The sequence below is a fragment of the Lutra lutra genome, unplaced genomic scaffold (genome assembly GCF_902655055.1).
Source record: "Lutra lutra unplaced genomic scaffold, mLutLut1.2, whole genome shotgun sequence".
In the NCBI taxonomy this organism is placed as follows: Eukaryota; Metazoa; Chordata; class Mammalia; order Carnivora; family Mustelidae; genus Lutra; species Lutra lutra.
Window position 1 is genome coordinate 268,249 of NW_025923834.1, and position 27,913 is coordinate 296,161.

Consider the following 27,913-nt stretch of genomic DNA (forward strand, 5'->3'; position numbering starts at 1 on the left):
AATAGATGCTGAAAAAGCATTTGACAATGTATACCTCTTCTTGGTCAAAACTCTTCAAAGTGTGGGGAATGGTAGTGGGTACCTACCTCAATATCATCAAAGCCATCTATGAAAAACCAATAGCGAATATCACTCTCAATGGAGAAAAACTGGGAGCTTTTCCACTAAGGTCAAGAACATGTCAAGGATGTCCATTATCACCACTGTTATCACTATTATTCAACAAAGTACTAGAAGTCCTACCCTCAGCAATCAGACAACAAAAAAAAATTAAATCATCCAAATCAGCAAAGAAGAAATCAAACCATCACTCTTTGCATATGATATAATGCTCTATGTGGAAAACCCAAAAGACTCCATTCCAAATCTGCTAGAACTTGTATAGGAATTCAATAAAGTGTCAGGATATAAAATCAATGCACAGAAATAAGTTGCATTTCTATACACCAACAGCAACACAGAAGAAAGAGAGAATAAGGAGTCAATCCCATTTATAATTGCACCCCAAGCCATAAGATACCTAGCAATAAACCTAAGCAAAGATCAAAGAATCTGTACTCGGAAAACTATAAAGCACTCATGAAAGAAATTGAGGAAGACACAACGAAATTAAAAAAAAAAATGTTTCATGCTCATGGATTGGAAGAACAAATATTGTGATAATGTCTATGCTACCTAAAGCAATCTACACATTTAATGCAATCCCTAGTAAAATACCATATTTTTTTTTCAAGGAAATGGAACAAATAATCCAAAAATTTATATGGAACCAGAAAAGATCTTGAATAGCCAGAGGAATGTGGAAAAAGAAAGCCGAAGTTGGTGGCATCACAATTCCTGACTTCAAGTTCTATTACAAAGCTGTCATCATCAAGACAGCTTGATGCCAGTATGGTATGGGTGCAAAAACAGACTTATAGATCAATGAAACAGAATGGAAAGCCCAGAAATAGACCCGCAACTCTATGGTCAATAATCTTTGACAAAGCAGGAAAGAAATGTCCAATGGAAAAAAGACAGTCTCTTCAATAAATGGTGTTGGGAAAATTGGACAGCCACTTGCAGAAAAATGAAACTGGACCATTTTCTTACACCACACACAAAAATAGACTCAAAATGGATGAAAGAACTCAATGTGAGAAAGAAATCCATCAAAATCCTTGAAGACGACACAGGAAGCAACCTCTTTAATAGCTGCAGCAACTCCTTCTTAGAAACATCACCAAAGGCAAGGGAAGCAAGGGAAAAAGTGAACTATTGGGACTTTATCAAGATCAAAAGCTTTTGTACAGCAAAGGAAACAGTCAACAAAACCCAAAGACAACTGACAGAATGGGGGAAGATATTTGAAAATGACATATCAGATAAAAGGCTAGTATCCAAAATCTAAAAAGAATTTATCAAACTCAACATCCAAAGAACAAATAATCCAATCAAGAAATGGGTCGAGGACATGAACAGACATTTCTGCAAAGAAGACATCTAGACGGCCAACAAACACATGACAAGTGCTCCACATCACTTAGCATCAGGGAAATACAAATCAAATCCACAATGAGAAATCACCTCACACCAGTCAGAATGGCTAAAATTATGAAATCAGGAAACAACAGGTGCTAGCGAGGTTGCAGAGAAAGAGGAACCCTCCTACACTGTTGGTGGGAATGCAACCTGTTGCAGTCACTCTGGAAAACAGCATAAAGTTTCCTCAAAAAGTTGTAAATAGAGCTACGCTATGACCCATCAATTGCACTACTGGGTATTTACCCTAATGATCCAAATGTAGTGATCCGAAGGGGCATGTGCACCTGAATGTTTATAGCAACAATGTCCACAATAGCCAAACTATGTAAAGAGCCCTGATGTCCATCAACAGATGAATGGATAAAGGAGATGTGAGATATATATATATATATATATATATATATATATATATATATATATATATATATAATGTGTGTGTGTGTGTGTAATGGAATACTATGCAGCCATCAAATGAAATGAAATTTTGCCCTTTCTAATGACATGGATGGAACTAGAAGGTATCATGCTCAGTAAAATAAGTCAATCAGAGAAAGACAGTTATCATATGATCTCCCTGATATGAGGAATTTGAGAGGCAAAGTGGTGGGTTTGGGGGGTAGGGAAGGAAAAAGTGAAGCAAGATGGGATCGGGACGGAGACAAACCATAAGAGACTCTTAATCTCACAAAAAAAACCTGAGGGTTGTCTGGGAAGGCGGCTAGGGAGAGGGTGGTTAGGTTAAGGACATTGGGGAGGGTATGTGCTATCGTGAGTGCTGTGAACTGTGTAAGATTGACGATTCACACACCTGTAGCCCTGGGGCTAATAGTACATTATATGTTTATTTAAAAAGATGATAAAAATAAACAAATATATGAGCATAATGTTTTTGGTGCTTGAAAATAACATTTTAATATTTATGTGAGAGTTTAGATTATGAAGACTAGCCACCTTAATTAGAGAGTGAAAAGGGATAGTTTACTTTCATTTTGTTGGTGAGAGTATAAATTGAAGAAAGATATCTAGAAATTCTAAATCCAAACATTTAGCCTAACCAAAAAAACTAAGTTTGCAAATAGAGCATCCTACTAACACATACGCATACCAATTCATAATAACAGTTCTTTACAGATTTCAAGGCAATTATATATATATATTATATTATAATATATTATATTATATTATATTATATTATATATGATTACATATATACAGTTTATATTATATATAGGACATATTATTTTAAGACAATAATATATTTTAAGCCAACATATTATTTAAGACATAAGGATGTAATCGTCTCTACAGTTGACCCTTGACCATCACAGTTTGGAACTACCTGAGTCCATTTATGACGTGGATTTTTTCAATAAATATATTGGAAAAGTTTTTACACATTTGTGAAATTTAAAAAAACTCACAGACAAACCATACGGCTTACTGAAAAAATTAAACAGGTTTTATTGTACAACTACAGTATATAATACATATACCATCCAAAAATATGTGCTATTGACTATGATGTCAATAAGTCTTCCAGTCAACAGTAAGTTATGAGTAGTCAGTGTTTAGGGAGGCCAACAGTCATACACGGATGTCTGACTGTGGGGAGTGTTGGTGCCTCTAATCCCATTGTTTGTGTGTCTGTGTGTCTGTGTGTGTGTATCATGCTCTTTCCTACTAGACACTTTAAAGGAATTACCTAGCACTGCCACAAAGAGAGATCATCCGTCAATATCCATTAACTGACTTGGAATAATATCCACAGTATATTTTATGTGGAAAAGGGAGTGAAAATATTATGAACATTAGAATGCAAAAGTGGATGTTTTTATAAGATGAGGAAATTTTATCTATTGATAGTCCCTGGGACAGAACTTCATGTATATTTGAGAAAAAATGGTTTAATGTGGTGTAGAGCCATGAGGGCCATACTCATGTAGCAGGTGCTTGTCTTCAAAAGAGGGCAGAGATTATGAACACAGGCATTTAGTTCATCAAGACAGGTTTGGACATATTGATGATGGGGTGTCAGCTCAGGAAGAACCAACCAAATAATTGTGTGTAACAAAATAGATATCTGAGTGATATCTGTTAAGAAGAGGCCAGATATTAAAAAAAAAAAAAAAGAAGAAGAGACCAGATATTGGTGGAGGAAGTAGGGGAAGAAAATGTAGATAGGTCTGTGATCAGGGTTGATACTGTACTTGTGGGAGAAAACAAATTGTCATGGGGATTTTTATGTTTGTCTTTTTTTTTTAATTGTGGGATGTGTGATATCAACAATTGCATTCATCTCCTCAGTAAAATCCACAGTAAGTTTTGAATAGCTCACATAAATAAGAGTGCTGTTTCCAGAGTATAAATGAGAGAATATGCTGAATTATGTATCCAGCACAAACACAGCCATGGAGATGCTGAAGTGAGAGGAACAGAGACCAGTGATGTGTCTGAACCTTGTGCAAAAGTCAAGAGGGACAAGTGCCGGAGCTCTCCATACAATGCAGCAAAGTGCATACAACACAACAAACTGCCATTTTTGCTTTCTGTTTCTCCATTTCAAATTACATATAGCCTAATCTTTCATAACAAACATGTGCTGATAGCTAGGAAATATATTGGTTTCATTAAAAGAGCTATGCTCATCCAGTGGCTTGTTTAGAGTTTCATCCATACTGATTGGGTGTAGATCATATGCCAGGTATCATGTGTTTCTTGACTTTTAAGATTTTACTTGCTCCAAACACCCATCAGCCTGACCGGGGTTTACTTGCAACTGCGTAAGTTCAAGGTGTTCCTTACAAAGCCCTTTGTCCTTCCTTTCTCTTGGCTCACATGTCACCCTGCATCACAGCATAAAGGTGTCTCCACCTCCTCCCACTCCCTGGTAATACATCCTTTAGAGAGATTGGCCCCACCAATATCGTCCTGTCTGCCATCTGCACCCAGAGGCCCTAAGTGATACTGCTGGTAACAAATAGCTTCCAAGTCTAAGCATTTGACACACATCTTGTCATGAAACATCAATCAGTGATTCAGTCCTGCCTGATACTCAAGCCAGAAAATACTGCTTAGTAGGAATCGAGTTAGTAGCATCTTGATGGTGACCAAAAATAGCCAAGAACTTGGAGCATTTATTTGCCATGATAGTTTTTGCTGTTGGTTCTCTTTGCTCCCCTGCTCCCAGCATGGCATCCCAACTAGAATCTCACGATTCTCCAGAAACCTTAGTACTGGGTGCCTTGAAGTACAATTGCCTGTACCTGTGGGTGCCTTCTTGGGTTTCCCATTAAAATTTTGAGTAAAGCAAATCTGGGACAAGATGGCTGGGAAGGAGGAGGAGGCACCTTTTCAACCTGTACCCTAAAGTGAGCTGATTACCTACCAAAGAACTCCAATCACCCATGAAATCAGCCTGAGATCAGAATTATACTTGTCTGAATCTCTACTGGGGCTGAAGATGCCAGTGGGCAGGTAAAGTGGAGTGGGAACTTCACACTGATATTGGAAGATAAACAAAAGGGGAAGGGAGCCACCAGAGGCAACCGATCGGAATGTAATACCCCTAATACAAGAGTGCCCTGCATCTGGGGACCAGCATTAACTTGGAGACGGGTTGAAAGCACTCCAAAAGAGGAAAGGATTGTGTGTGTGTGGGGGGGAGTTGTGGTAATCGGGGTGGCTAGGGACAGAGGCTTAAGTCCGCGGAACCAGGACAGCCTCCCCTTGTGCTTAGCCAGAAAGAGTGTGGCGGAGAAACCAGGTCTTGGTCCCTGAGCTGCCAGCGCACCCGATATTGCGTGGGGTCTGGCTCCTGTGAGGGGCTGGGAGCCACACCAGATGGCAGAATGCCGAGCCCTGCTACAGAGCCTACAACCCGTGCGCCCCTCACCCTCCCCTGAGAGAGGTGTACAAAGGCCACACCTGGCGCTCTTAGACCCACACAGTTGTTCAAGAGCCTGAGATGCACGCCCCAAACTCTCCCCTGAGAGAGGAGTGTGAAGGCCCAGCCTGGTGCTTTCAGACCTGTGACCTGCTCTCAGAGCCTGAGACGTGCGTGAGCGACCCACAGCCTCCCCTGAGAGAGGTGCACGGAAGTTGGGCGCTCTTAGACCCAGAAAGACCAGGCACTCCCAGCCAGGGCCAGCGGGAAATTCTTAGTGTGCGATCGCTGCTTGGAACCTCTCTGGCAGTCTGGAGCTGCCCAGACAGCTGCTGCTGCCATGGTTTTGGGTACAAGCAGAAGATCCTGCGTCCCCAGGGTCTGCGACTCGGAACCTGCTCTGCCAGTGGGCAAGGGGGAATTTATTTGGGCTCTGCAGCCAGACTGAGGCTTCTCTCTGAGAGGGAGGTCAGGGTGCAGTTTGCTTTCCTCTTAACCTACAAAAACCATCAAAAGCGGTCAAGGCGAGAGAAAAAAAAAAAGTGAACAAACATAAAATCCTCCAGAGAATAAATGCCTGAAAAAACCAGTTTCCTCAGAGCCCACCCCCTTGAGGGGGCGGGAGGACTTAACTCAGGGAACATCATTGACTGAAAACCCACGTGGCAGGCACCTCCACCAGAAAACCAACCAGGAAAGAAAAAGAAAAAAAAAAAAAGACTACAAGAGAACAACCACCACTACTTCATAGGACAACTTTCATTTTTAATTTGTACCTACTATTTTGGCTCATTTTTTTATATAGATAATATTAAACCTATTTACCATCACAGTGAGCTGTCCAGTACATCAAATTCCATAATAACCTTCTAACCTGAACTTTTTGATACATACACCTGTGTTTTGCTTTTGCATTTCTATTTTTTAAATTTCTTTTTTTTAATTTTAGTTTAGTTTAGTCTAGTTTATTCCTTTTTTATTTTTATTTTCTAATATTCATATAGAGTTAAACTTCAAAGTAATCCCCTTTCCCCAATCAATACTAACCCTATAGGTAAACCAATTTTTAATCCCCCTTTATCTTAGGAAAGTTGAGTCCTTTAACAAAGATATCAAGATACATCCAGGAAAAATCAAAACAAACTTCCTTGCCCACAAAGAGGATTTATAACCACTCTCCCATCTTTTTCTTCCACCAGTGTTTCTGAGTTTTTGTGTTTGTCCTCATAGTATGTAAATCTTAGACTTGGGATTCTTTTTGACGAGGTTCTTCCTTTATTTGCCTATATATATATAAATTTTTTCTCTTGTCATATACTTTTATCAGTCTTTTTGTTTGTCTGTTTTTGTTTGTATACTTCATAAATCTTACCTTGGGGCCCATTTGGGCTGAACCTTTTCTTTTATCTTCCCTTTCTTTCCTGTCTCTCTCTCTCTCAATCTTTTTCTTTCTCTTTTCTTTTTTGTCTCGTTTGGGTGAGTATTCCTGATTGCTCAGAAGTGGTCCAGGGTGCACCTTGACTGTACCATGGTCAATAAATCCAGATACATCTGTTCAGTCATCTCTCACCAAAATGAATAGGAGGAAGAAAGCCCAACAGAAGAAAAATACAGAGGATGGACCTTCTGCAACAGAGCTAACAGCTATCAACATAGACAATATGTCAGAAAGAGAATTCAGGCTAACAATTATCCAGGCAATAGCTAGGTTGGAGAAAGCCATGGATGACCAAAAGGAATTGATTAGGGCCGAACTGAATGCGACCAGAGAGGATGTTCACAATGTAAGGGCGGAGCTGAAAACTACCAGGGATGAGGTTCACAATGGTCTCAATGAGTTCCAATCTAATCTAAATTCTCTCAAAGCTAGGGTAACTGAGACAGAAGATAGAATTAGTGATCTGGAGGACAAACAGATAGAGAGAAAGGAAGAGGAGGAAGGCTGAAAAAAACAGCTTAGAAGCCACAAAAACAGAATCAGGGAAATAAATGATGCCATGAAACATTCCAACATCAGAATTATTGGAATCCCAGAAGGGGAGGAGAGAGAAAGAAGTCTAGAAGATATAGTGGAACAAGTTCTTCATGAAAATTTTCCCAAACTCACGAATGGAACCAGCATTCATGTACTAGAGGCCGAACAGTCTCCACCCAAGATTATAGATTGCAGAAAAATATCAAGGCAGCTGATAGTCAAATTAAGAATCATAATTGTAGATATAATCTCTTGAAAGCCACTAGGACGAAGAGGCTCCTTACTTACAGAGGAAAGCCCATCAGAATAACGACAGACCTGTCCACAGAGACCTGGCAAGCCAGAAGGGGCTGGCAAGATATATTCAGGGCACTAAATGAGAAGAACATGCAGCCAAGAATACTTTATTCAGCAAGACTGACATTCAAAATGGATGGAGAGATAAAGAGCTTCCAAGACCGGCAAGGCTTAAAAGACTATGCAACCACCAACCAACACTGCAGGAAATATTAAGGGGGGTTCTATAAAAGAGGGAAAAATCCCAAGAATAGCACTGAACAGAAATATAGAGACAATCTACAGTAAGAAAGACTTCAAAGGTAACACAATGTCAATAAAAATGTTTCTATCAATAATCACTCTCAATGTGAATGGCCTAAATGCATCCATGAAAAGACACAGGGTTTCAGATTGGATCAAACGACAGGACCCATCCATATGTTGTCTCCAAGAGACCAATTATGAACCTAAAGATACACCCAGACAGAAAGTGAAGGGTTAGAGAAGCATCTTTCATGCCAATGGGCCTCAAAAGAAGGTCATGGTAGCGATTCTCATATCAGATAAATTAGATTTTAAACTAAAGACTGTAGTCAGAGATACAGAAGGACACTACATAATTCTTAAAGGGACTATCCACCAAGATGATCTAACAATTGTAAATATCTATGCCCCAATATGGGAGCAGCCAATTACATAAGAAAACTGTTAATCAAGATAAAGAGTCATATTGATATGAATACATTAATAGTAGGAGATCTTAACACACCTCTCTCATAAATAGACAGATCATTGAAGCAGAAAATCAATAAAGAAACAAGAGCATTGAATGACACATTGGACCAGATGGACCTCATAGATATATACAGAACATTCCACCCTAAAACAGCAGAATACTCATTCTTCTCAAGTGCACATAGAACCTTCTCAAGAAGAGATCACATACTGGGTCACAAATCAGGACTCAGCCAGTACCAAAAGACTGAGATGATTCCCTGCATATTCTCAGATCACAACGCTTTGAAACGAGCTCAATCACAAGGAAAAGTTCAGAAGGAACTCAAACACTTGGAAGCTAAAGACCACCTTGATTAAGAATGCTTGGATCAGGGAGCGCCTGGGTGGCTCAGCGGGTTAAAGCCTCTGCCTTCAGCTCAGGTCATGATCCCAGGGTCCTGGGATCGATCCCTGCATTGGGCTCTCTGCTTGGCGGGGATCCTGCTTCCCCCTCTCTCTCTGCCTGTCTCTCTGCTTACTTGTGATCTCTGTCTGTCAAATAAATAAATAAAATCTTTAAAAAAAAAAAAAAAAGAATGCTTGGATCAACCAGGAGATCAAAGAAGAACTGAAACAAGTCATGGAAACCAATGAGAATGAAGACACTTCGGTCCAAAACCTATGGGATGCAGCAAAGGCGGTCCTATGAGGGAAATACATAGCCATCCAAGTCTCCCTCAAAAAAATTGAAAAATCCAGAACACACCAGCTGTCTCTACACCTTAAAGAACTGGAGAATCAACAACAAATCAAACCAACTCCACACATAAGAAGGGAAATAATCAAGATTAGAGCTGAGATCAATGAAGTAGAAACCAGAGATACAGTAGAATGTATTCAATGAAACCAGAAGGTGGTTTTTTGAAAGAATCAATAAGATCAATAAACCATTGGCCACACTAATCCAAAAGAAAAGAGAGAAAGCCCAAATTCATAAAATTATGAATGAAATGGGAGCAATCACAACGAACACCAAGGAAGTAGAGACAATCATCAGAAGTTATTATCAACAGTTATATGCCAATAAGTAAAGCAACCTAGATGAAATGGATGCATTCCTGGAAAACTATAAACCCCGAAAATTGAACCAGGAAGAAATTGACAACCTGAATAGACCGATATCAAGTAACGAGATTGAAGCAGTGATCAAAAACCTCCCAAAAAACAAGAGCCCACGACCTGATGGATTTCTTGGGGAATTCTACCAAACTTTCAAAGAAGAAATAACACCTATTCTCCTGAATCTGTTTCAAAACATTGAAGCAGAAGGAAAATTTCCACACTCTTTCTGTGAAGCTAGCATTACACTGATACCCAAACCAGACAAAGACCCTACCAAAAAGGAGAATTTCAGACCAATATCACTGATGAATATGGATGCTAAGATTCTCAACAATAGCCTAACAAACAGGATCCAACAGCACATTAAAAAGATTATCCACCATGACAAGGTGGGATTCATTTCTGGGCTACAAGGATGTTTCAACATTCACAAATCCATCAAAGTGATAGAACAGATTAATAAGAGAAGAGAGAAGAACCACATGGTCCTCTCAATTGATGCAGGAAAAGCATTTCACAAAATCCAGCACCCGTTCCTGATTAAAACACTTCAAAGTATAGGGATAGAGGGAACATTCCTGAACTTCATAAAATCTATCTATGAAAGACCCACAGCAAATATCATCCTCAATGGGAAAATGCTTGCAGATTTCCCGTTGAGATCAGGAAAACGACAAGGATGCCCACTCTCACTACTTTGTTCAACATAGTATTAGAAGTCCTAGCAACAGCAATTAGACAACAAAGAGAAATAAAAGGTATCCAAATTTGCAAAGTAGACGTCAAACTCTCTCTCTTTGCAGATGACATGATTCTTTATATGGAAAACCCAAAAGACTCCACCCCCCAAATACTAGAACTCATACAGCAATTCAGTAACGTGGCAGGATACAAAGTCAATGTACAGAAAGCAGTGGATTTCTTATACACTAACAATGAAAATACAGAAAGGGAAATTAGAGAATTGATTCCATTTACTATAGCACCAAGAACCATAAGATACCTGGGCAAAAACCTAACCAAAGAGGTAAAGCATCTATACTCGAGGAACTACAGAACACTCATGAAAGAAATTGAAGAAGACACAAAAAGATGGAAGACCATTCCATGGTCTTGGATCAGAAGAATAAACATCGTTAAAATGTTTATACTGCCTAGAGCAATCTATACTTTTAATGCCATTCCAATCAAAATTCCACTGGTGTTTTTCAAAGAGCTGGAGCAAATAATCCAGAAATTTGTATGGAACCAGAAGAGACCCCGAATCGCTAAGGAAATGTTGAAAAACAAAAATAAAACTGGGGGTATCACATTACCTGATTTCAAGCTTTACTACAAAGCTGTGATCACCAAGACAGCATGGTACTGGCATAAAAACAGACACATAGACCAGTGGAACAGAGTAGAGCCCAAATATGGACCCTCAACTCTATGGTCAAATAATCTTCAACAAAACAGGAAAAAAATATACAGTGGAAAAAAGACAGTCTCTTCAATAAATGGTGCTGGGAAAACTGGACAGCTATATGTAGAAGAATGAAACTGGACCATTCTCTTACACCATACACAAATATAAACTCAAAATGGATAAAAGACCTCAATGTGAGACAGGAATCCATCACAATCCTAGAGGAGAACATAGGCAGTAATCTCTTTGATATCAGCCACAGCAACTTCTTTCAAGATATGTCTCCAAAGGCAAAGGAAACAAAAGCTAAAATAATCTTTTAGGACTTCATCAAAATCAAAACCTTTTACACAACAAAGGAAACAGTCAAGAAATCAAAGAGGCAACACACGGAATGGGTGAAGATATTTACAAATGACAGTACAGACAAAAGTTTGATATCCAGGATCTATAAAGAACTCCTCAAACTCAACACACACAAAACAGATAATCATATCAAAAAATGGGCAGAAGATATGAACAGACACTTCTCCAATGAAGACATACAAATGGCTATCAGACACATGAAAAAATGTTCATCATCACTAGCCATGAGGGAGATTCAAATTAAAACCACATTGAGATATCACCTTACACCGTTAGAATGGCCAAAATTAGCAAGACAGGAAACAACATGTGTTGGAGGGGATGTGGAGAAAGGGGAACCCTCTTATACTATTGGTGGGAATGAAATATGGTGCAGCCACTTTGGAGAACAGTGTGGAAATTCCTCAAGAAATTAAAAATAGAGCGTCCCTATGACCCTGCCATTGCTTTACTGGGTATTTACCCCAAAGATATAGAGATGGAGTGAAAAGAAGGGCCATCTGTACCCCAATGTTTATAGCAGCAATGGCCACGGTCACCAAACTGTGGAAAGACCCAAGATGCCCTTCAACGGTTGAATGGATAAAGAAGATGTGGTCCATAAACACTATGGAGTATTATGCCTCCATCAGAAAACATGAATACCCAACTTTTGTAGCACCATGGACGGGACTGGAAGAGATTATGCTGAGTGAAATAAGTAAAGCAGAGAAAGTCAATTATCATATGGTTTCATGTCACGGGTGCAGGGCAGAAGCAGTTAGGCAGCTGTGGTGGGTGGGCCCACAGCCCACATCAAGGGGGCGTGGCAGCAACGGTTAGTAGGCCGTGGTGGGCAGCCCATTGTGCACATCATGGGGACGGGGCAGCAACAGTTAAGCGAGCGTGGTGGGCGGGCCCAACATGCACAGCAGAGGCCAGGGGCACAGGGCTGCCACACAGCGGCAGCACCTGAGGTAAGGCGGGCAGTGTGAGGGACAGAGCAGGGGACAGGGGTGCATGTGGCAATAGCAATGTGAGCTGTGCAGGGAAGGGGGCAGATATTCAGGGTGGAAGTAGCGTGGTCCCCACTTGGCAGCAGGGAGGCAACGGAGCAGGGGGAGGGGGAATCTGTTAAGCAGTTGTGGCGTGGGGGGGGCAGGACCAGCCGGGTGTCAGCAGGACATCAATGTCATGGCACGGTGGGCAGGGCTGCATGGGCCTGAGGAGTTGGCAGCCAGGAGATAACACTGAGGAAGGGGAATGGGATGACAGGGGATGGAGCAGGGGTCATCGGAGCAGGGATGGGGGCAGGCAGTAGTGGCACTGGGAAGAGTGTGAGCTTTGTGGCACCTGTGGAGGATGGGTGGAATCTAGGCAGCAGCAGAGGGGGTGAGAGGTTGGTAGCAGCCCCAGGCAGCAGTCAGCATCAGTTAAGTTGGTGTGGTGGGCCGGCCCATGTCTCACGTCAAGGGGGAGGGACAACAGCAGCAGGGCGGGCGTGATGGGCAGGCCCATCCTGCACGTCAAGGGGGTGGGGCAGCAGCGGCTTGGTGGGCGTGGTGGGCGGGTCCATCGTGCACGTCAAGGGGGCGGGGCAGCAACAATTATGAGCCCGTGGTTGGCGGGCCCATCGTGCACGTCAATGGATCCGGGTAGCAATAGTTAGGAGGGCGGTGTGTGCGGGTCCATCATACATATCAAGGGGACAGGCATCAGTGGGGCAGGCGTGGTGGGCGGGCCCATAGTGCACATCATGGGGGCAGGGTAGCAATAGTGGGGCGGGCGTGGAGGGCGGGCCCTTTGTGCACGTCAAGGGGGTGGGGCACCGAAGTACAGTAGAGGCTGGGACACAGGGCAACAGTGGAGCGGCTGCAGCAGTGGTAAAGGGGGTTGTGTGGAGGCATACAGCAGGGTGGTAAGGGTACATATGGGGGGCAGCAAGATGGTGGCAGCATGAGGGGGGCAGGAGGGCAGGCATGCGAAGCACTATGCGCATGGCCACGGGAAGGCAATGGAGCAGGTGGAGGGGGAAGCAGCTACTCGGTCGTGGTGGGTGGAGGGGAGGTACCAGCCTGGCATCAGCAGGGTGTCAGTGTCATGTGTGGCGGGCAAGACTGCCAAGCTCCATGGGGGTGAGGAGGTGGCAGAGAGGTTAGAACACTCAGGGGGCGGAGCCAGCGGGGGAAGGAGTGGGGGTGTCACCAGGCAGCACTGGTACAGGGAAGGGGAGCTTCTTGTGGTAAGGGGAAGCTGCGTGACACCCGAGTGGGGCAGCCATGTGGCACCTGTGGGGGGGTGGAATATAGGTGGCAGAGCAGCATAGGGAGTGTGGGACCAGCCCTGAGGCAGCAGCACAGAGACAGCTTGGCTGGCTTACTGGGCCTGCTCATAGTGCATGCCAACAAAGTGGGGCAGCAAAGCACAGCAGAGGCCGTGGGCACAGGACAGAGGTGGCACAGCAGTAAGGTGGACTGTGGAGGCACAGCAGGGTGCAGGGGTGCATTTTTTTGCGGGCAGCAAGCTGGTAGCAGCGCGGGGTGTGGTGGACATGGGGGGATGGCACAGTGGGGTGGCCATGGTACGGGGTATGGCGACCGGCCAAGCAGCAGAAGCACAGGTTGGGGGGCAGTGATTTGGTAGCAGCGCTATCAAATGCTTTTCTGCATCTGTTGAGATGGTCCTATGATGCTGATCCTTCGTTTTGTGAATGCGGCACATTAGTTTGATTTGTGTGACGATTTTTATGTCTATATTCATCACAGGTACTGGTGTGTCATTTTCTTGGGGCACATTGGGAGGTTTCGATAAGGGCCATGCTGGCCTCTTAAAATGAGGTGGGAGCATTCATTCCCCTTGTTTTACTGGACGTTTGAGAAGGACTGGTATTCATTTTTTTTTTCCTATGGATGATTCGTAGAATTCACCAGTGAAACCATAGGGTCCTGGACTTTTCCTTGTTGGAAGTTTTTGATTTCTTATGTAATATTCCTACTGGTCATTGGTCTGTTCAGAATTTCTGTTTCTTCAGGATTCAGTCTTTGCAGGTTGTATGTTTCTGGGAATGTATCCTTTTCTTTTGGATTATTCAGCTTGTTGGGGTTTAATTGTTCATAGGACGTTCTTATGAGCCTTTGCATATCTATGGTATCAGGGAATATCTCTTTCATTTCTCATGATGAGTCCTCTTTCTTTTCTTTTGCTTGAGTCTGGCTGAGACTCTGTCAGCTTTGTTTTTCAAAGAACCAGCTCTTTGTTGATCTGTTGTTCTTGTTGTTTTATGTTTTTTTTTTTTTTAATCTTTCTGTTGTCCTTTTAGTCTGTATTTCACTTATATCAGTTCTGATGTGTTCCTTCCTAAGTTCTATTAACTTTGGACTTCATTTGTTCTTTTCCTGTTTCCTTGAGGTATCAAGTTAGGTTGTTTATTTGAGATATTCCTTGTTTCTTGAGTTAGGTTGTATCACTATAAACTTCCTTCTTAGAACCACTTTTTTTTTTTTTATGTTAGCTCTAAGGGGTGCCTGTGTGGCTCATTCTCTTAGGCATTGGACTTTGGCTCAGGTCATGAATGTAGTGTCCTGGAATTGAGCACTGGGTCAGCTCTCTGGTCAGCACGGGGAACCACTTTTTCCCTCTTCTACTGCCTGCTGCTCCTTCCACTTTGCTCAGTCTCTCTGTCTCTCTCCCTCCGTGTCAAATAAATAAACGACATCTTCAAAAAATTAAAGTGATCTCTATGCCCACTGTGGGGTTGAAACTCAAAACCACAGGATCAGGAGTCGCAGTGCTCCACTGACTAATTGGATGCCCCATTTTAGAACCCGTTTTACTGCATTCCATAACTTTTGTTTGATTGCATTCTTTTTTCCTTTGCCTCAAAGTATTTCTGTGTTCCTATTTCAGTTTGCCCATGAATTCAATTGGTTGTTCAGTAGCATGTTGTTTAGTCTCTGTGTTTATGAATTTCCAGTTTTCTTCTTGTAATTGATTTCCAGTTCTATACCACTGTGTTTGGAAAAGATGGTCGATTTGGTTTCACTCATCATTTGGGAAAATCCTAGGCTTCTGGAATTTATTGACTTGTCTTGTGGCCTCACCTATAACCTATGGTGGAGAATATTCTAGGTTCACTTGAGAGGAGTTCATTCCATGTGCTGCTTTTGGATGGAGGGTTCTGTGTGTATCTGTCAAGTCCATCTAAGTAACAGGTTGTCTGAGGCTGATGTTTCCTTTGTGATCTTCTGTCTGGATGGTGTATCATTGAGAGAAGTATGAGGTATTAGAGTTCCCAATGGTATTAGTGCTGATTGCTTCTCTTAGTTCTGTTCATATATGCTCTACATATTTAGTTGCTCCACTGCTGGGTGGGTAAATATTTATAAATATTGCATCGTCTTACTGCATTGATTCCATTATCAGTTTCTAGTGCCCTTCATTGGCTCTTGTTACAGTGTTTGGATTTTTTCTTTTCCTACTCCATTGGACTGAAAATCAGAAGAACATCTGTTAGCTCTGCAGTCATGAGCAAAGCACAGCCCTGCTCTAAGTCTGGTTTTGTTTATTTTCCTATATAAATAAACACAATAAATTCTTCTCCCAGGACCATATCCTGAATCCAATAAGAAAGTATGTATAAAAGTGCTTTGTAAACTAGGAGATACTGCCCAATAATGAAAATGATTATGCAACCACCAAATGTTCAAGGTTAGATTTTTAAGACATATTTAGTTATTGTAGAGACAGAAAGAGATTGCATGAACAAGCAAATGCTAGAGAGGGGAGGGTCAGAGGGAGAGAGGGAAACCTCCAGCAGCGTTGCAGCTGAGTGTGGAGCCTGGTGTGGGGCTCTCTCCCAGAAGTTGGGATCTTGATTTGAGCCCAAATCAAGAGCCAGCTGCTTAACTGACCATGCCACCTACGTATCCCCAGAATAAGATTTTTTAAAACATGTTTGAGGGCTTACTCTCATAGGTATTATTATAAGTGACCTCTATTTCATTCAAATCTAAAAACTATTATTATATTAAAAATAGAAGGTGTTCTAAAAGCAAATATTCATAATATCCTCAGAGTGGGGAAAGAGGCAGAAAAGAGGTAGGGGCACCGGGGTGGTTCAGTCGTTGAAGCTTCTGCCTTTGGCTCAGGACATAATCCCAGGTTCATGGGATCAAACCTCAGTTCAGAAACCCTGTTCAGTGGGGAGTCGTCTTCTCCATCTCCCTCTGTCCCTCACTCTGCTTATGTCCCCCCCTTCTCTGTCTCTCAAATAAATAATTAAATTAAAAAGGCAAGTTACTTTCTCAGTGTCATGATAAATATTAGAACTAGATACAGTCCTGTGTGTGTGACCCTGAAGAATGTGTTCTTTCATTTGTAAATTCACCAAAAAAATACGTAGCCCTCAAAATACCATAGATTAAATTAGTTTCCCCTTTCTCCATACATTGAATACAGGAAGATGTGACAATTCCAGGACCCTGGCTGGCAGGGTTGGTGGAGTGTGTGACTCTTGATCCCCAGGTTATGAGTTTGAGTCATGTTGGGTGTACAGATTACTTAATTGAAAAAAAAAAAAAAAGATGCTATATTTGGGTTTGTTTTCTTTTATACTTTTTACCCCTTCACCCTTTTCACCCACCTCCAACCCCAAAATTCTGTCAGCCCCCATCTGTTCTGTCTGTGAGCTCATATTTTTGTTTTTGATTTGTTTTTTTTTTTAAGGTTCTACATGTAAGTGATTTCTAGTATTTTTCTTTCTGTCTGGCCTGTTTTCCTTAGCATAATGCCTTCAAGGGCCACCAAGTTGTAAATCGAAAGATTTCATCCTTTATTATGGCTGAGTAGGATTCCACTGTGTTTATCAACCACAATTTATTTATTCATACATCCACTTATGGCATTTAGGTTGTTTCTTTATTTTCACTGTTGTAAATAAACCTGCAGTGTACACAGGGGTGAATATACCATTGTGAATTAGTGTTTTCATTCCCTTCAGATAAATACTCAGAAAGGGAATTGCTGGCTCCTTTGGTTGCTCTATTTCTCATTTTTTTTGAGGAATTTCTGCACTGTTTTCCATAGTAGCCACAGCCATTTATACTGCCAGTAGTGGTGCACCAGAGTTTTCCTCTACTCCACATCTTCACCAAAACTTGCTATTTCTTCTGTTTTTGATAATGGTCGTTCTGACAGGCATGAAGTGGTGCCCATTCTGTTTTGATTTGCATTTCCCTGATCATTAATGATGAGCATCTTTTCATGTTCGTGTAGACCATCTGTATGTCTTCTTTAAGAAAATGTCTATTTGGAACTTCTCCTGATACACTAGATAAATTGTGGGGTTTTTGTTGTTTTTGGTGCTTTTGTGTGTTTTGTTTTGTTTTGTTGTTGAGTTGCATGAGTTCTTTATATTTTGAATATTAACCCCTTACTGGATATATAATTTAAAAATGTTTTACCTTAGGTTACCATTTTATTTTGTTGATGGTTTCTTTTGTTGTTTGGATGTTTTATAGTTAGATGTAGGCCCACACTTTTCTTCTTTGTTTGTTTTTACTTTGGTATCCGCTTAAAAGCACCACTACCAAGGCCTTTCATCAAGGACCTTTCCAAACCCTGTGTTTTCTGCTACAGGTTTTATAATTCCAGGACTTATATTCAATTGTTTGACCCATTTTGAGTTAATTTTTGTGTATGGTGTAAGAGAATGGTGCAGTTTCGTGCTTTTGCATGTGGTTCTCCAGTGTTCCCAGCACCATTGATGAAAGAGACTGTTTTTCCCACTTGTTTATTATTGGCTCCTTTGTCATAATGTCCCGGACTATAGATGTGTGTGTTTACTTCTGGGCTCTCTCCTTCCTTCTGGTGATGTGTGTGTCTGTTGTTATGACAATGCTAGATTATTTTGATTACTCTGCTTTGTCATTAGTCTGAAATGAGCAAGCACAATACCTTTAGTGTGGTTCTTCTTTCTCTAGATTGCTCTGGTATTCAGAGTCTTTTCTGGCATCATACAAATTTTTAGAACCTTTCTACTCTTTCTGTGAAAAATGTCCTTAGAATTTTGACAAGAATTGCAATGAAACTGTAGATGGTTTAGGGAAGTATGGACATTTTACCATTATTAATTTTTCTCACCCATGAATATGTGGTGTCTCTTGGTTCATGTGTGTTGCCTTCAGTTTCTTTCCTTACCATCTTGTCATTTTCATCATACAAGATTTTACCTCTTGGTAAAGTATATTCCTGGGTATTTTATTCTTTTTCATGCAACTTCAGGTGAGATGATCTTCCTAATTTATTTTTTGATGATTTGTTATTAGCATATAGAACCACAGCAGATTTTGGGGTAGTGATATTGTATCCTGCCCCTTTACTGATTTTAGTCAGTTTGAACAATTTTTCACTGGCTTCTTTGAGGTTTTCCTTATATTCTATATGATCTGCAAGTAGTGACCATTTTACTTCTTTCTTTCCAGTTTTGATGCCTTCTGATTATCTTCTTGCATAATTGTTCTGCCTTGGATTTTCGATATTGTGTTCAGCAAAAGTGGCAAGGAAAGATCAGCAATGTTCCTAACTTAGGCGATCTTAGAGGAAATAGAAACAGCTAAAACTTTTCACTATCGGACGTGACATAATCTGTGTGGTTGTCATATATGGCCTTTTTAAAAAAGATTTTATTTATTTATTTGACAGAGAGAGAGAGATCACAATTAGGCAGAGGAACAGAGAGAGGAGGAAGCAAGCTCCCTGCTGAGCAGAGAGCCTGATGCAGGGCTCGATCCCAGGAACCTGGGATAATGACCTGAGCTTAAGGCAGAGGCTTTAACCCACTGAGCCACCCAGGCACCCCATATATGGCCTTTTCAGTGCTGAGGTATGTTCCTGGTCTACACACACTGCTGAGAATTCTGATGGCAAACGGATATTAAAGTATGTCAAATGCTTCCCTGCATATCAACATGATCACATCATTTTTATTTTTTATTTTCTTAATGTGCTGTATCTCTTTGATCAACGTGCACCTGTAAACCATCATTGCATTCCTGCAAGATCCCACTTGATCATAGTATATGATTTTTTCAGCATATTGGTGAACTTGAGTTGCTACTATTTTTTTGAACATTTTTACATCTATGGTCATAGGGATATTGGAATGTAAGACTCTTTTCTTGGGGGTTCCTCAATTATTTTTTCATTAGGGTTATGGTGGACTCAGCAAATTATTTTAGAAGCTTTCTCTTCTGGTTTTTGGAAAAGTGGGCAAATGACTGCTATGAATCCTTCCCTGAATGGTAGAAATTACAACGAAATGCATCTGGTTCTGGAAGTTGGTTTTTTGGGAGGTTTTAAATTGCTGATATGATGAGTACTGGTGTTTTATGTAAGTATTGAATCACTAAAGATGAAACTGTTTCCACATCTTAGTGGTGGGTTGGATGAAGGGGAATGAGAGTCATGGGGGCCCAGCACTCAGAGGCTCCATCTGCCACTGCGGTTGTGCCATTCCTCTCAGATGCTGGCAGAGGAGGAAGGACATGGCGGAAACACGGCAGAGTGGTGGTGGCGGGGTGGTGGGAATGTGGGGTCCGAGGGGGTGATGAGACTGATGCATGGCCCTCCTGTCCCACCCAGAGGGTATCAGATCATCTACTGCCTGGCCAACAGCAACTCCAGCATGTTCACCACAGTGGAGATGGGTGCCATGGTGAGGCAATTCACAGCCACTGAGCTGGCCCGAGTCATTGTACATCTTCAGACTGATCACCAAGATGTGGCAGGGCTGGGTGAGCCCCCAGAGGCCACCATCATCACCACTGAGAAGCAAGGTAAGGCCAGAGGCCCAGGTCCACTGTCCTGGTGACACGGGGAGGACAGCTGGGCCCAATTGGGAGCCACAAACTTGCTGGGGCCACAGCTTCCTGGGCCAGAGCTTGCAGGGTAGTGTGTCTACACAGCACGATATTTACCAGACTGGCAGGAATGTCCCTGGAGAGGAGGTTGTGTAACTGGATCAGGGTGGCTCTGAGTCACCATGTTGGAGGGAGGCACCGTGAAGCCAGCTGCCTTTTCTCTGATGTTCAGAACGACATGACCAGCTGAGCCAGGGGTTCCAAAACACGTTTTCTACCAAGCAATGCTAGGGAGATGTGTCTTTATGGATGTCGCTTCTGTTCCAAGCACTGGTGAAGTGCTTATTGTTCATTGTCTTGGTTTCTCCTCACCAAATCCTGGGGGACAAAGTCCTGTGAGGCCCAGTTCTATATAAGATGTGGGGCACAGACAGATTCAGTCATTCGCCAGGGACACAGCTGTTCAGGTAGTGATGTGAACACCCTCCACGGACTCTGGGCTCCCTGTTCCCACAGCAATCTGCTGTGGGTTCCCATATCAGTGAGCCCCTGATATGTCCTCCAGCTTCATTCTGGGATCTGCCTCAGTGGGTTCCCTTCCCAGGCCACCCCAACCACTCTATGCCCTTTTTATGCCAGCTGACATTGGAGGGACCACAGGGGTTCCAGCTTAGACCTGAGTCAGGACAGAGCAGTGATGATCTGGAATGCAGAGCAGCCACTGAACCCCCACTCTGAGGCTGCCAGGACCCTGAGTGGCTTTCAGGGCAACGTGGTGCCTGCCAGTTTCTGTTACAACCAGCCCACATGCATAGTTCCCTTAGAGTTCTGGCTTCAGAATGTGTGGCTCAGTGACTATATTCCTGTTCTCTTCACATCCGGGGAGCAGGCTGTGCTTTGGCCCTGCTGAGGTCACAGGGTAGCCCATGGGTATTAGCTTGACCCGGCCTATCCCAGGAGTGGTGTTTAGGGGAACATATGGCTCATTTACCTCCTATGCTCTTGAATGGAGAACCCCATCCATGCCCCAGAGGTATCTCCCTGGACTTTGGAGCAAAATCAAAACAACAAAATGAAAGGATCCAGTATACATTTGGGCCCACTTACCTGCAGAGGTACTCTTGGTCTGTGGCTTGCTCATCAATGTCAGAGCAGGGCTCTTACTGGAGCACAGGTAAGCTGACAACCAGGCCTACTGCAGTGTATCTTGAAATGTTTCTGCCATGGGAGAAACACATTTGCTCACTACTCAAGTGTTGTTTGTGCTGTGGTGCTGAATCCTTCTCTGATTCACCTGTGTACCATGAGAGGCTGAGTGATATGCAATGCCTGGAATGTAGATTGTGTTGGCTTCCCTATACATCGGTCCCTAAGGATTATTCAGCTGGTAGGGAGGGGGCTGGGAGCAGGTATTTGGGTATGACGTACCTTGCTTCAGAAGTGCCCCCTGAGGTTGAGCAGGAAGACGGGACCTGCAGTCCTATCTGACACTTGGGTCCACATTGGTCACCACGATGGTTGGGTTGAGGGGAGCACAAGGCCAGCAAGCCATATTCTGTGGCTCCTCTGCAACCAGGGCCCAGGGCACCAGAGCAGAGCCAGAGTTGCAGGGGCCAGGCAGATACTCATAGGAAATGACTCTCCGAGGCAGGGAGGGAGGTGGGCAGGCCCAGGAAGCTGAATCAGACAGCCAGATCGCAGGGGGGCTGAAGCCCGGATCTGTACTCTGTGACACATTGGAGGGTTGGCATGTCTCAGGGCAAAAAGCACAGAGCGGGAAATCTGCCATCACCACAACCCTGAAGTAGAAGGTGTGGTGTGGAGTGCAGTCAGGCACCTGGGTACAGTGTGTGTGTCTGAGACTCCAGTCTCCTTTTGAATGCCTAGGTCAGCACCTGGGCGTTGGATGGAGGGAAGCTAGCTAGGGTGCAGGAGTTCTTCCTGAGGATGCTGGAAGTTGGAATGCTGCCCCATGGCTGGGGTGGGCGGTGTGGTTAGAGACCAAAATATCCTGCTAAGTGCTAAGGCTCAGGCTCTGTGCAAGGGGATTCTTGTAAGCACCACAGAATAAGAAACCTATCTGCAGGTCCCTGCAGCTCTGCTCCCCCTGCACAAACCTTGGATGGGTTCAAGGAGGGAGAAAGGGTGGGAAGGGGTATATTTGCTCCTTCCACCCCTCTGCAGGTTACCATCTTCCAAGGAGATCCGTCAAGGACATGGAACACAGAGGCTGAGTGGCCTGGTGGACGCCAGGAAAGGGTGTGCTGAGCAACCGGGGGACAAAGGGCTCGACCTGCCTGACCGTGGTGGATGAGAAGTTGTCACTGAACAGTTTTGTGGGCCTCGGACAAGGTGGTGGGAACCCCTCTGGTTTTCTCCTTGGGGGAAAATTCTAGAAGCATAACCCTTAGCTCAGAAGACATGAGCGTGTTTGGCTTGGAGATACGGAAACTCATGGACACGCATGCCTAGGGACCGGGATGCAGGTCTTGTGGCCTCTCTGCTTCCATGCTGATGTCTTGCCTTCAATATTTGGTGAAAATATATCTCATTAAGCATGTGTCCATAGGCCTTTCATCCCTACTCTACCACTAAATGCCTATGACTTTACACGGTGATGTGTCTCATGTGAAAATCCTCAAACTCAACTGGGTACAGATTTGAAGAACTCATAGAAAAGCTGATTTCAGGCTGAACAAGAATTAATAAGGGGGGACTGAGTGAGTTGAGGAATATGAGTCTACCTTTGTGACTCTTGTTTGAAACATTGCTGGTTCTTTAATGTTTATTCTTCCAGATTGAGGGAAACTGTATCTGAAAGTATCCATGATCTACAGAAATGTGATGATATATTTCTGTGTGAGCAATTGGGCGCATGTAACTTCAGTCCCTCCCTGAACCCTCCATCATTCACAAACTCTCAGGGAGAATTCTTTCTTCCAAGGTACTTAGGAGTATGCCGTAAGTTCAGCACAAGTGCCTTAACTTGTAACAGGACACCGCTGGAAACATTGGTTATTTTACCAAGAGATTGAGTGAAATGTCCGATTTGAGAGTAACATGTATGGACTCAGATAATGACCAGACAATTTTCAGGAATTAAAGGTGGCTTTGTAGAGCCCCTTGGCAATAGCGAGTTCATACCTCAATGACACAGTGCCCAGGAGCCTTTCCAGATGAGTAGGGAAAGTTACTTGTTGGCAGGTATAGGAACATCAGGATATTTGGGGGACCTTGAGAAGTGGAATCAACCCAAATCGACAGGTACTGCAGTCAAGTCTGATGGGACTATCGTGCTTGGCTTTGGCTTGGACACACTACTGAAAATTCACTCTAGAGATTCCACATGAAAAGTTCCAGCACAGTAGGGTTTGAAAATCTGTATGGAATGGTCCATCACTATGCCTGCCAGGCTTACTTAAAATAGATGCTAAAAAACTAAGTGTGCTTCTGGCTGCCTTCTAAGAAAACATCCCAAATCCGTTGAACTGAAATCCATCATCCATGTGGACTGGCACCCGCTGCCACCACCACCAGGCATTTCTGTGCCTCACAATGGGTCCCGTAAAGCTCTGAATCTATTTAGTATGCAATCAGCTTTGGAGGCGGCAGTGTTTTCTTATTGGGAAAAGCCTATCAGAACTATACCCCAAGTTTTCCCAGAATCCTCTAGAAGCTGGTTGTTGGAGGGCTTGCCCTTTGGGTCAGTAGCTTAGTTACTGGTTAGGAGTGAAACAATCTTCAATCTCCAAGGTATAGGTTACATTCATTTTGGGTGGTGATTTTTTTTTTCTTTTTTTGAGTTCCAGGGTCCATGAGAGGCATGTCTTAAAAAGGAAGACCAGAGGCTCATTTCAGCCAAATAGAGTTGTGAAAAAAGAAAGAAAGAAAGACTAACAGAGTCACTTACGTAGAGTAGAAAAGACATTGAGAAGGTAGAGTATATGCACATCTCCTATGGGAGTTCTGTATCATTGAAGTTATGGGGTAGATTAATGAGAACGCTTGTCAAAGGTGAAAGAAGATTCAAGGAGAAGTAAGCAACCCTAGGATGGTCATGCAAAATGCAGTTGAAATAGGGTTTCTGCAGATCTTCTGTTCGGGTTCTCGGAGCAGCAGGAACTTTACTTAGACTCTCGTCACTAGTTGATAATAGTGATTGACCTCTGGGCCATCTCCTGAACCACATCCTCCTGCTTGGGACTGGCATAGATATCATGGAACTCCCGGTAGCCAATTGACTATGCGTGTATTATTTGAAGGTCTGACAGCAGCAATGCTAAGTCTTTCACAAATTTCGGGTTCCTGTGGTTTTGGCCTCTTTGAGCTTGTGCTCTCTGCTGGAAGGGAGGAGCGTGCTTTCATTTTTGTATGACATTGTGTCTTCCGGAATATGGGTCCTGAGACCTCAGCTAAGTGCTCTCTCTGTTTTCCAGGTGGTGCTTCAAGGCTCAGGTGACTTGGCCTCCTTGGCAGCATACAATGCATCTGGCCTCTGTCTCTTCAGTGCAGATTCAAGTGCATCACGTACAGGAGTGTGACCCGTGTCGTATCCCTGGTGGATGTGCATCACAGCAGTAAGTTGTCCTGGTTCTGAACCTTCTGCCTCGGTTGAGGTTCAGGGCTTGACTTGGGTGACTCTTTTGCTGGCTTCTGCCTTTTTTCTGGAGGTAAAGATACCCTCTTCTTTTCGATTAAATTGAAGATGTACCCTTAACCATAATATCTAGAGTTTGTTGGTTGGGGAAAATTACTTAGTGGTACATATGGAGAAAGTTCTGCAAATCCCTGCTCCAAACAAAATATCTGAACTCCAGGTTGCTTCTGTTAGCAGAATCCTGAGTGATTGCAGGGTTATCTTATAAATAGACATTCTCTCCAAAATAGTGTTTTCTGTCAACACATTCTTTCTAGGGCCAGTAAACTAGAGTAAAGAATAACGGCATCTTTACAAATGGAACTCTGAGTCTACGTGTTGGGTTTTTTTGTTTTGTTTTGTTTTGTTTTGTTTTAGAGTGGGAGGTGTGAGAGAGAGAGAGGAAGACACTGTGCAGGCGCCACTCGCTTTGCAGAGCATGACACAGGGCTCGATCTCACAATGCTGGGATCATCATCTCAGCCACATCAAGAGGGTCAGTAAGAAGGGCACTCACATAGAAAGAGAAGACATGAGGAGGTTGAGTGTTTGCACATCTCCTGTAGGAATTCGATATCACTGAAGATTGAGGGTAGATGAATGAGAACATATTTCTAATATGAAAATTCTAGGAGAAGTAAGCATCGCTAAGATGGTCATGTGAAATGCAGTTGTAATAGGGTTTCTGCAAGTCTTCTGTTTGGTTCTGGGAGCAGCAGGAAGTATATTTAGTCTTTTGTCACTAGTTGGTGATTGACGTCTGGGTCATCTCTTGTCCTACACGCTCCTCCTTTAGTCTGGCATAGACATCGTGGAACTTCTGGTAGCCAAGTTTGGAAGGGGAGGTATGGAGGGAAAGAGAGACTTTTACGCAGGCTCCACCTGCATTACAGAGCATGACACATGTCAGTGGCTCGATCTGACAACCCTGATAATAGGACCTGAGCCAAAATCAAGAGTTGGTCCCTTAACTAAAAGAACCATACAGGCATTCCTGGATGTGCTTTGTGTTTATGTGTGGGAGCGTACGTACCCCCTCCTGTTATATAATCTTCTAAATCGGAGACTATTTCCATATTGGCAGTGGTCTTACACCTTCTCAGACCACAGATAAGGAGCTATTCTTGGTGGAGAAAAGCAGTTGGCTACCATATTCTCAAAGAGGGGGAGGAAGCCCTCACTGCCTGAATCTGAACAGTAGAGTGTAATTCCTGTCTTGATACACACAGTTCTTCAAAAACAGCATCATTGTAAAACATGAAATTAATTTGCAATTCCCTGGGTGGCACAGTTGGTTAAGCATCTGGCTTTGGCCGAGTTCAGGATCCCTGGATCCTGGAGGATCAGGCCCTGCATTGGGCACCCTTCTCTATGTGAAGCCTGCTTCCTCTCCCTCTTCCCTGCTGCCCAACCTGGACAGTTCTTGCTCCCTCTCTAGCTCTCTCACTCTCAAATAAGTAAAGAAAATAGAAATATTTCTAAGCATGTAATTAATTTATAAATCTTTTCCAATTTATGAGATCAATATTAGTAGAACTAAGGCCACACGAGAGGTAGATCACAAACCATGTGTTTGTTGAGTCTTGTTGACATTCATCCTTGTGATCTACATAAGTCGATAGATTAATGTTTTCATGAACATAGGTGAATCACCTTTTGTTCTAAGATTCTATGTTAACCCTCCAATTGATGTTCTCATGGATCCCAGGCAGTGTATATATGTGTCAAACTTCCTACCAAGAGACAGTACCAGGGTCAGGTGTGAGAGCTAGTAAAGGAAAAGTCCCCCGATCTTAATTGGCACAGTGTACATGGTTGTGAGACCCCTCCTTTTCAGTGATACTGGCCTTTATGCAAGTATTGATGGATGGGAGCAGATTTGCTTTATTTCTCGCTATTGATTACTGAAATACTGCATTCAGCATCCCTCAGAACGTGACGCAGTTGTATGTGTTTGCAGTGAAAAATTGTCAGTGTCTGAGTTTGTATCTCAATTTCACCCTAAGAAATTCCTTGGGAGGTATTTGCCCAGTGATTTTCTGATGTGAGTGTCCGGGGAAGAATTTCCCCCCGTTGCATTGGGATCAGTGTTTCCTCGGTGTGAGGGTGTCGTTGCTGGCTAAGGAAGAAGGGATACCTGAGAACATTCCTTTCCTCATCACTCCGGGGGGATTTTCTTCTGTGCGAATCCTCCCAGGTCCTTCACGTGTTGGCTGCATGAGGAATGGGATTCCCACATGGATTTCCTCAGCATTCAGCAGCAGCAATGATGCAGGGTGTCCCAGGATGTCCCTGCACCTTCTCTCCTGTATGAGGGATGACCTGCTCTCTGAGATGGTAGCAGGAGCTTAGGCCAGAGCCCCAGTTTGAGCTTCTTCCACAAAGATACAGCCCTAGTTGTTCTCCCCGTTTGAGTTCTCTGGTGTTGGGAAAGGGACCACATCGGGCAGAAGGTTCTGCCTCAGTGATCGGAGACACAGGGTTTGTACTCTGTGATTTCTGTGGTCGTGAGAAAGGTGGGCACTCTGGGTACAGGTGGGATCCTAGTAATGACAGACAGAGGTTTCCCTGGTCTGAGTTGTCTGGTGTCTCCAAATGTGAGAGCTGTATCTAACAGCTCTTCCACGTTGACCACATTTGTCAGGGTTCCCACCAGTGTGGATCCTCAGATGCTGGATAAGGGTGTGGCTGTACTAAATGCTTTCCCTTGAAGATGGATTCAACCAGTTGCTGTCTGTGGCAATGTGCCCATGGCCTCGAAGGGATGCATGTTGCTGCGAGCACTGATAGAGTAATGCCACCGCATGTCTTCTAACTCATGTGAGGTCATGGACAAGATTAAGAACAGAGCTCACGGGTGCCTGGGTGGCTCAGTGGGTTGGGCCGCTGCCTTCGGCTCGGGTCATTGTCTCGGGGTCCTGGGATAGAGCCCCATGTCGGGCTCTCTGCTCAGCGGGGAGCCTGCTTCCCTTCCTCTCTCTCTCTGCCTGCCTCTCTGCCTACTTGTGATCTCTGCCTGTCAAGTAAATAAATAAATAAATCTTAAAAAAAAAAACAAAAAACAGAACAGAGCTCTCTGAATGAAGGGTCTCCCTCCCTTGTTACATCCCTAAGGTGCCTCTCCCATGGTTTTGCTGTGTGCAGAGGTGAGCTCTACCCTAGAATT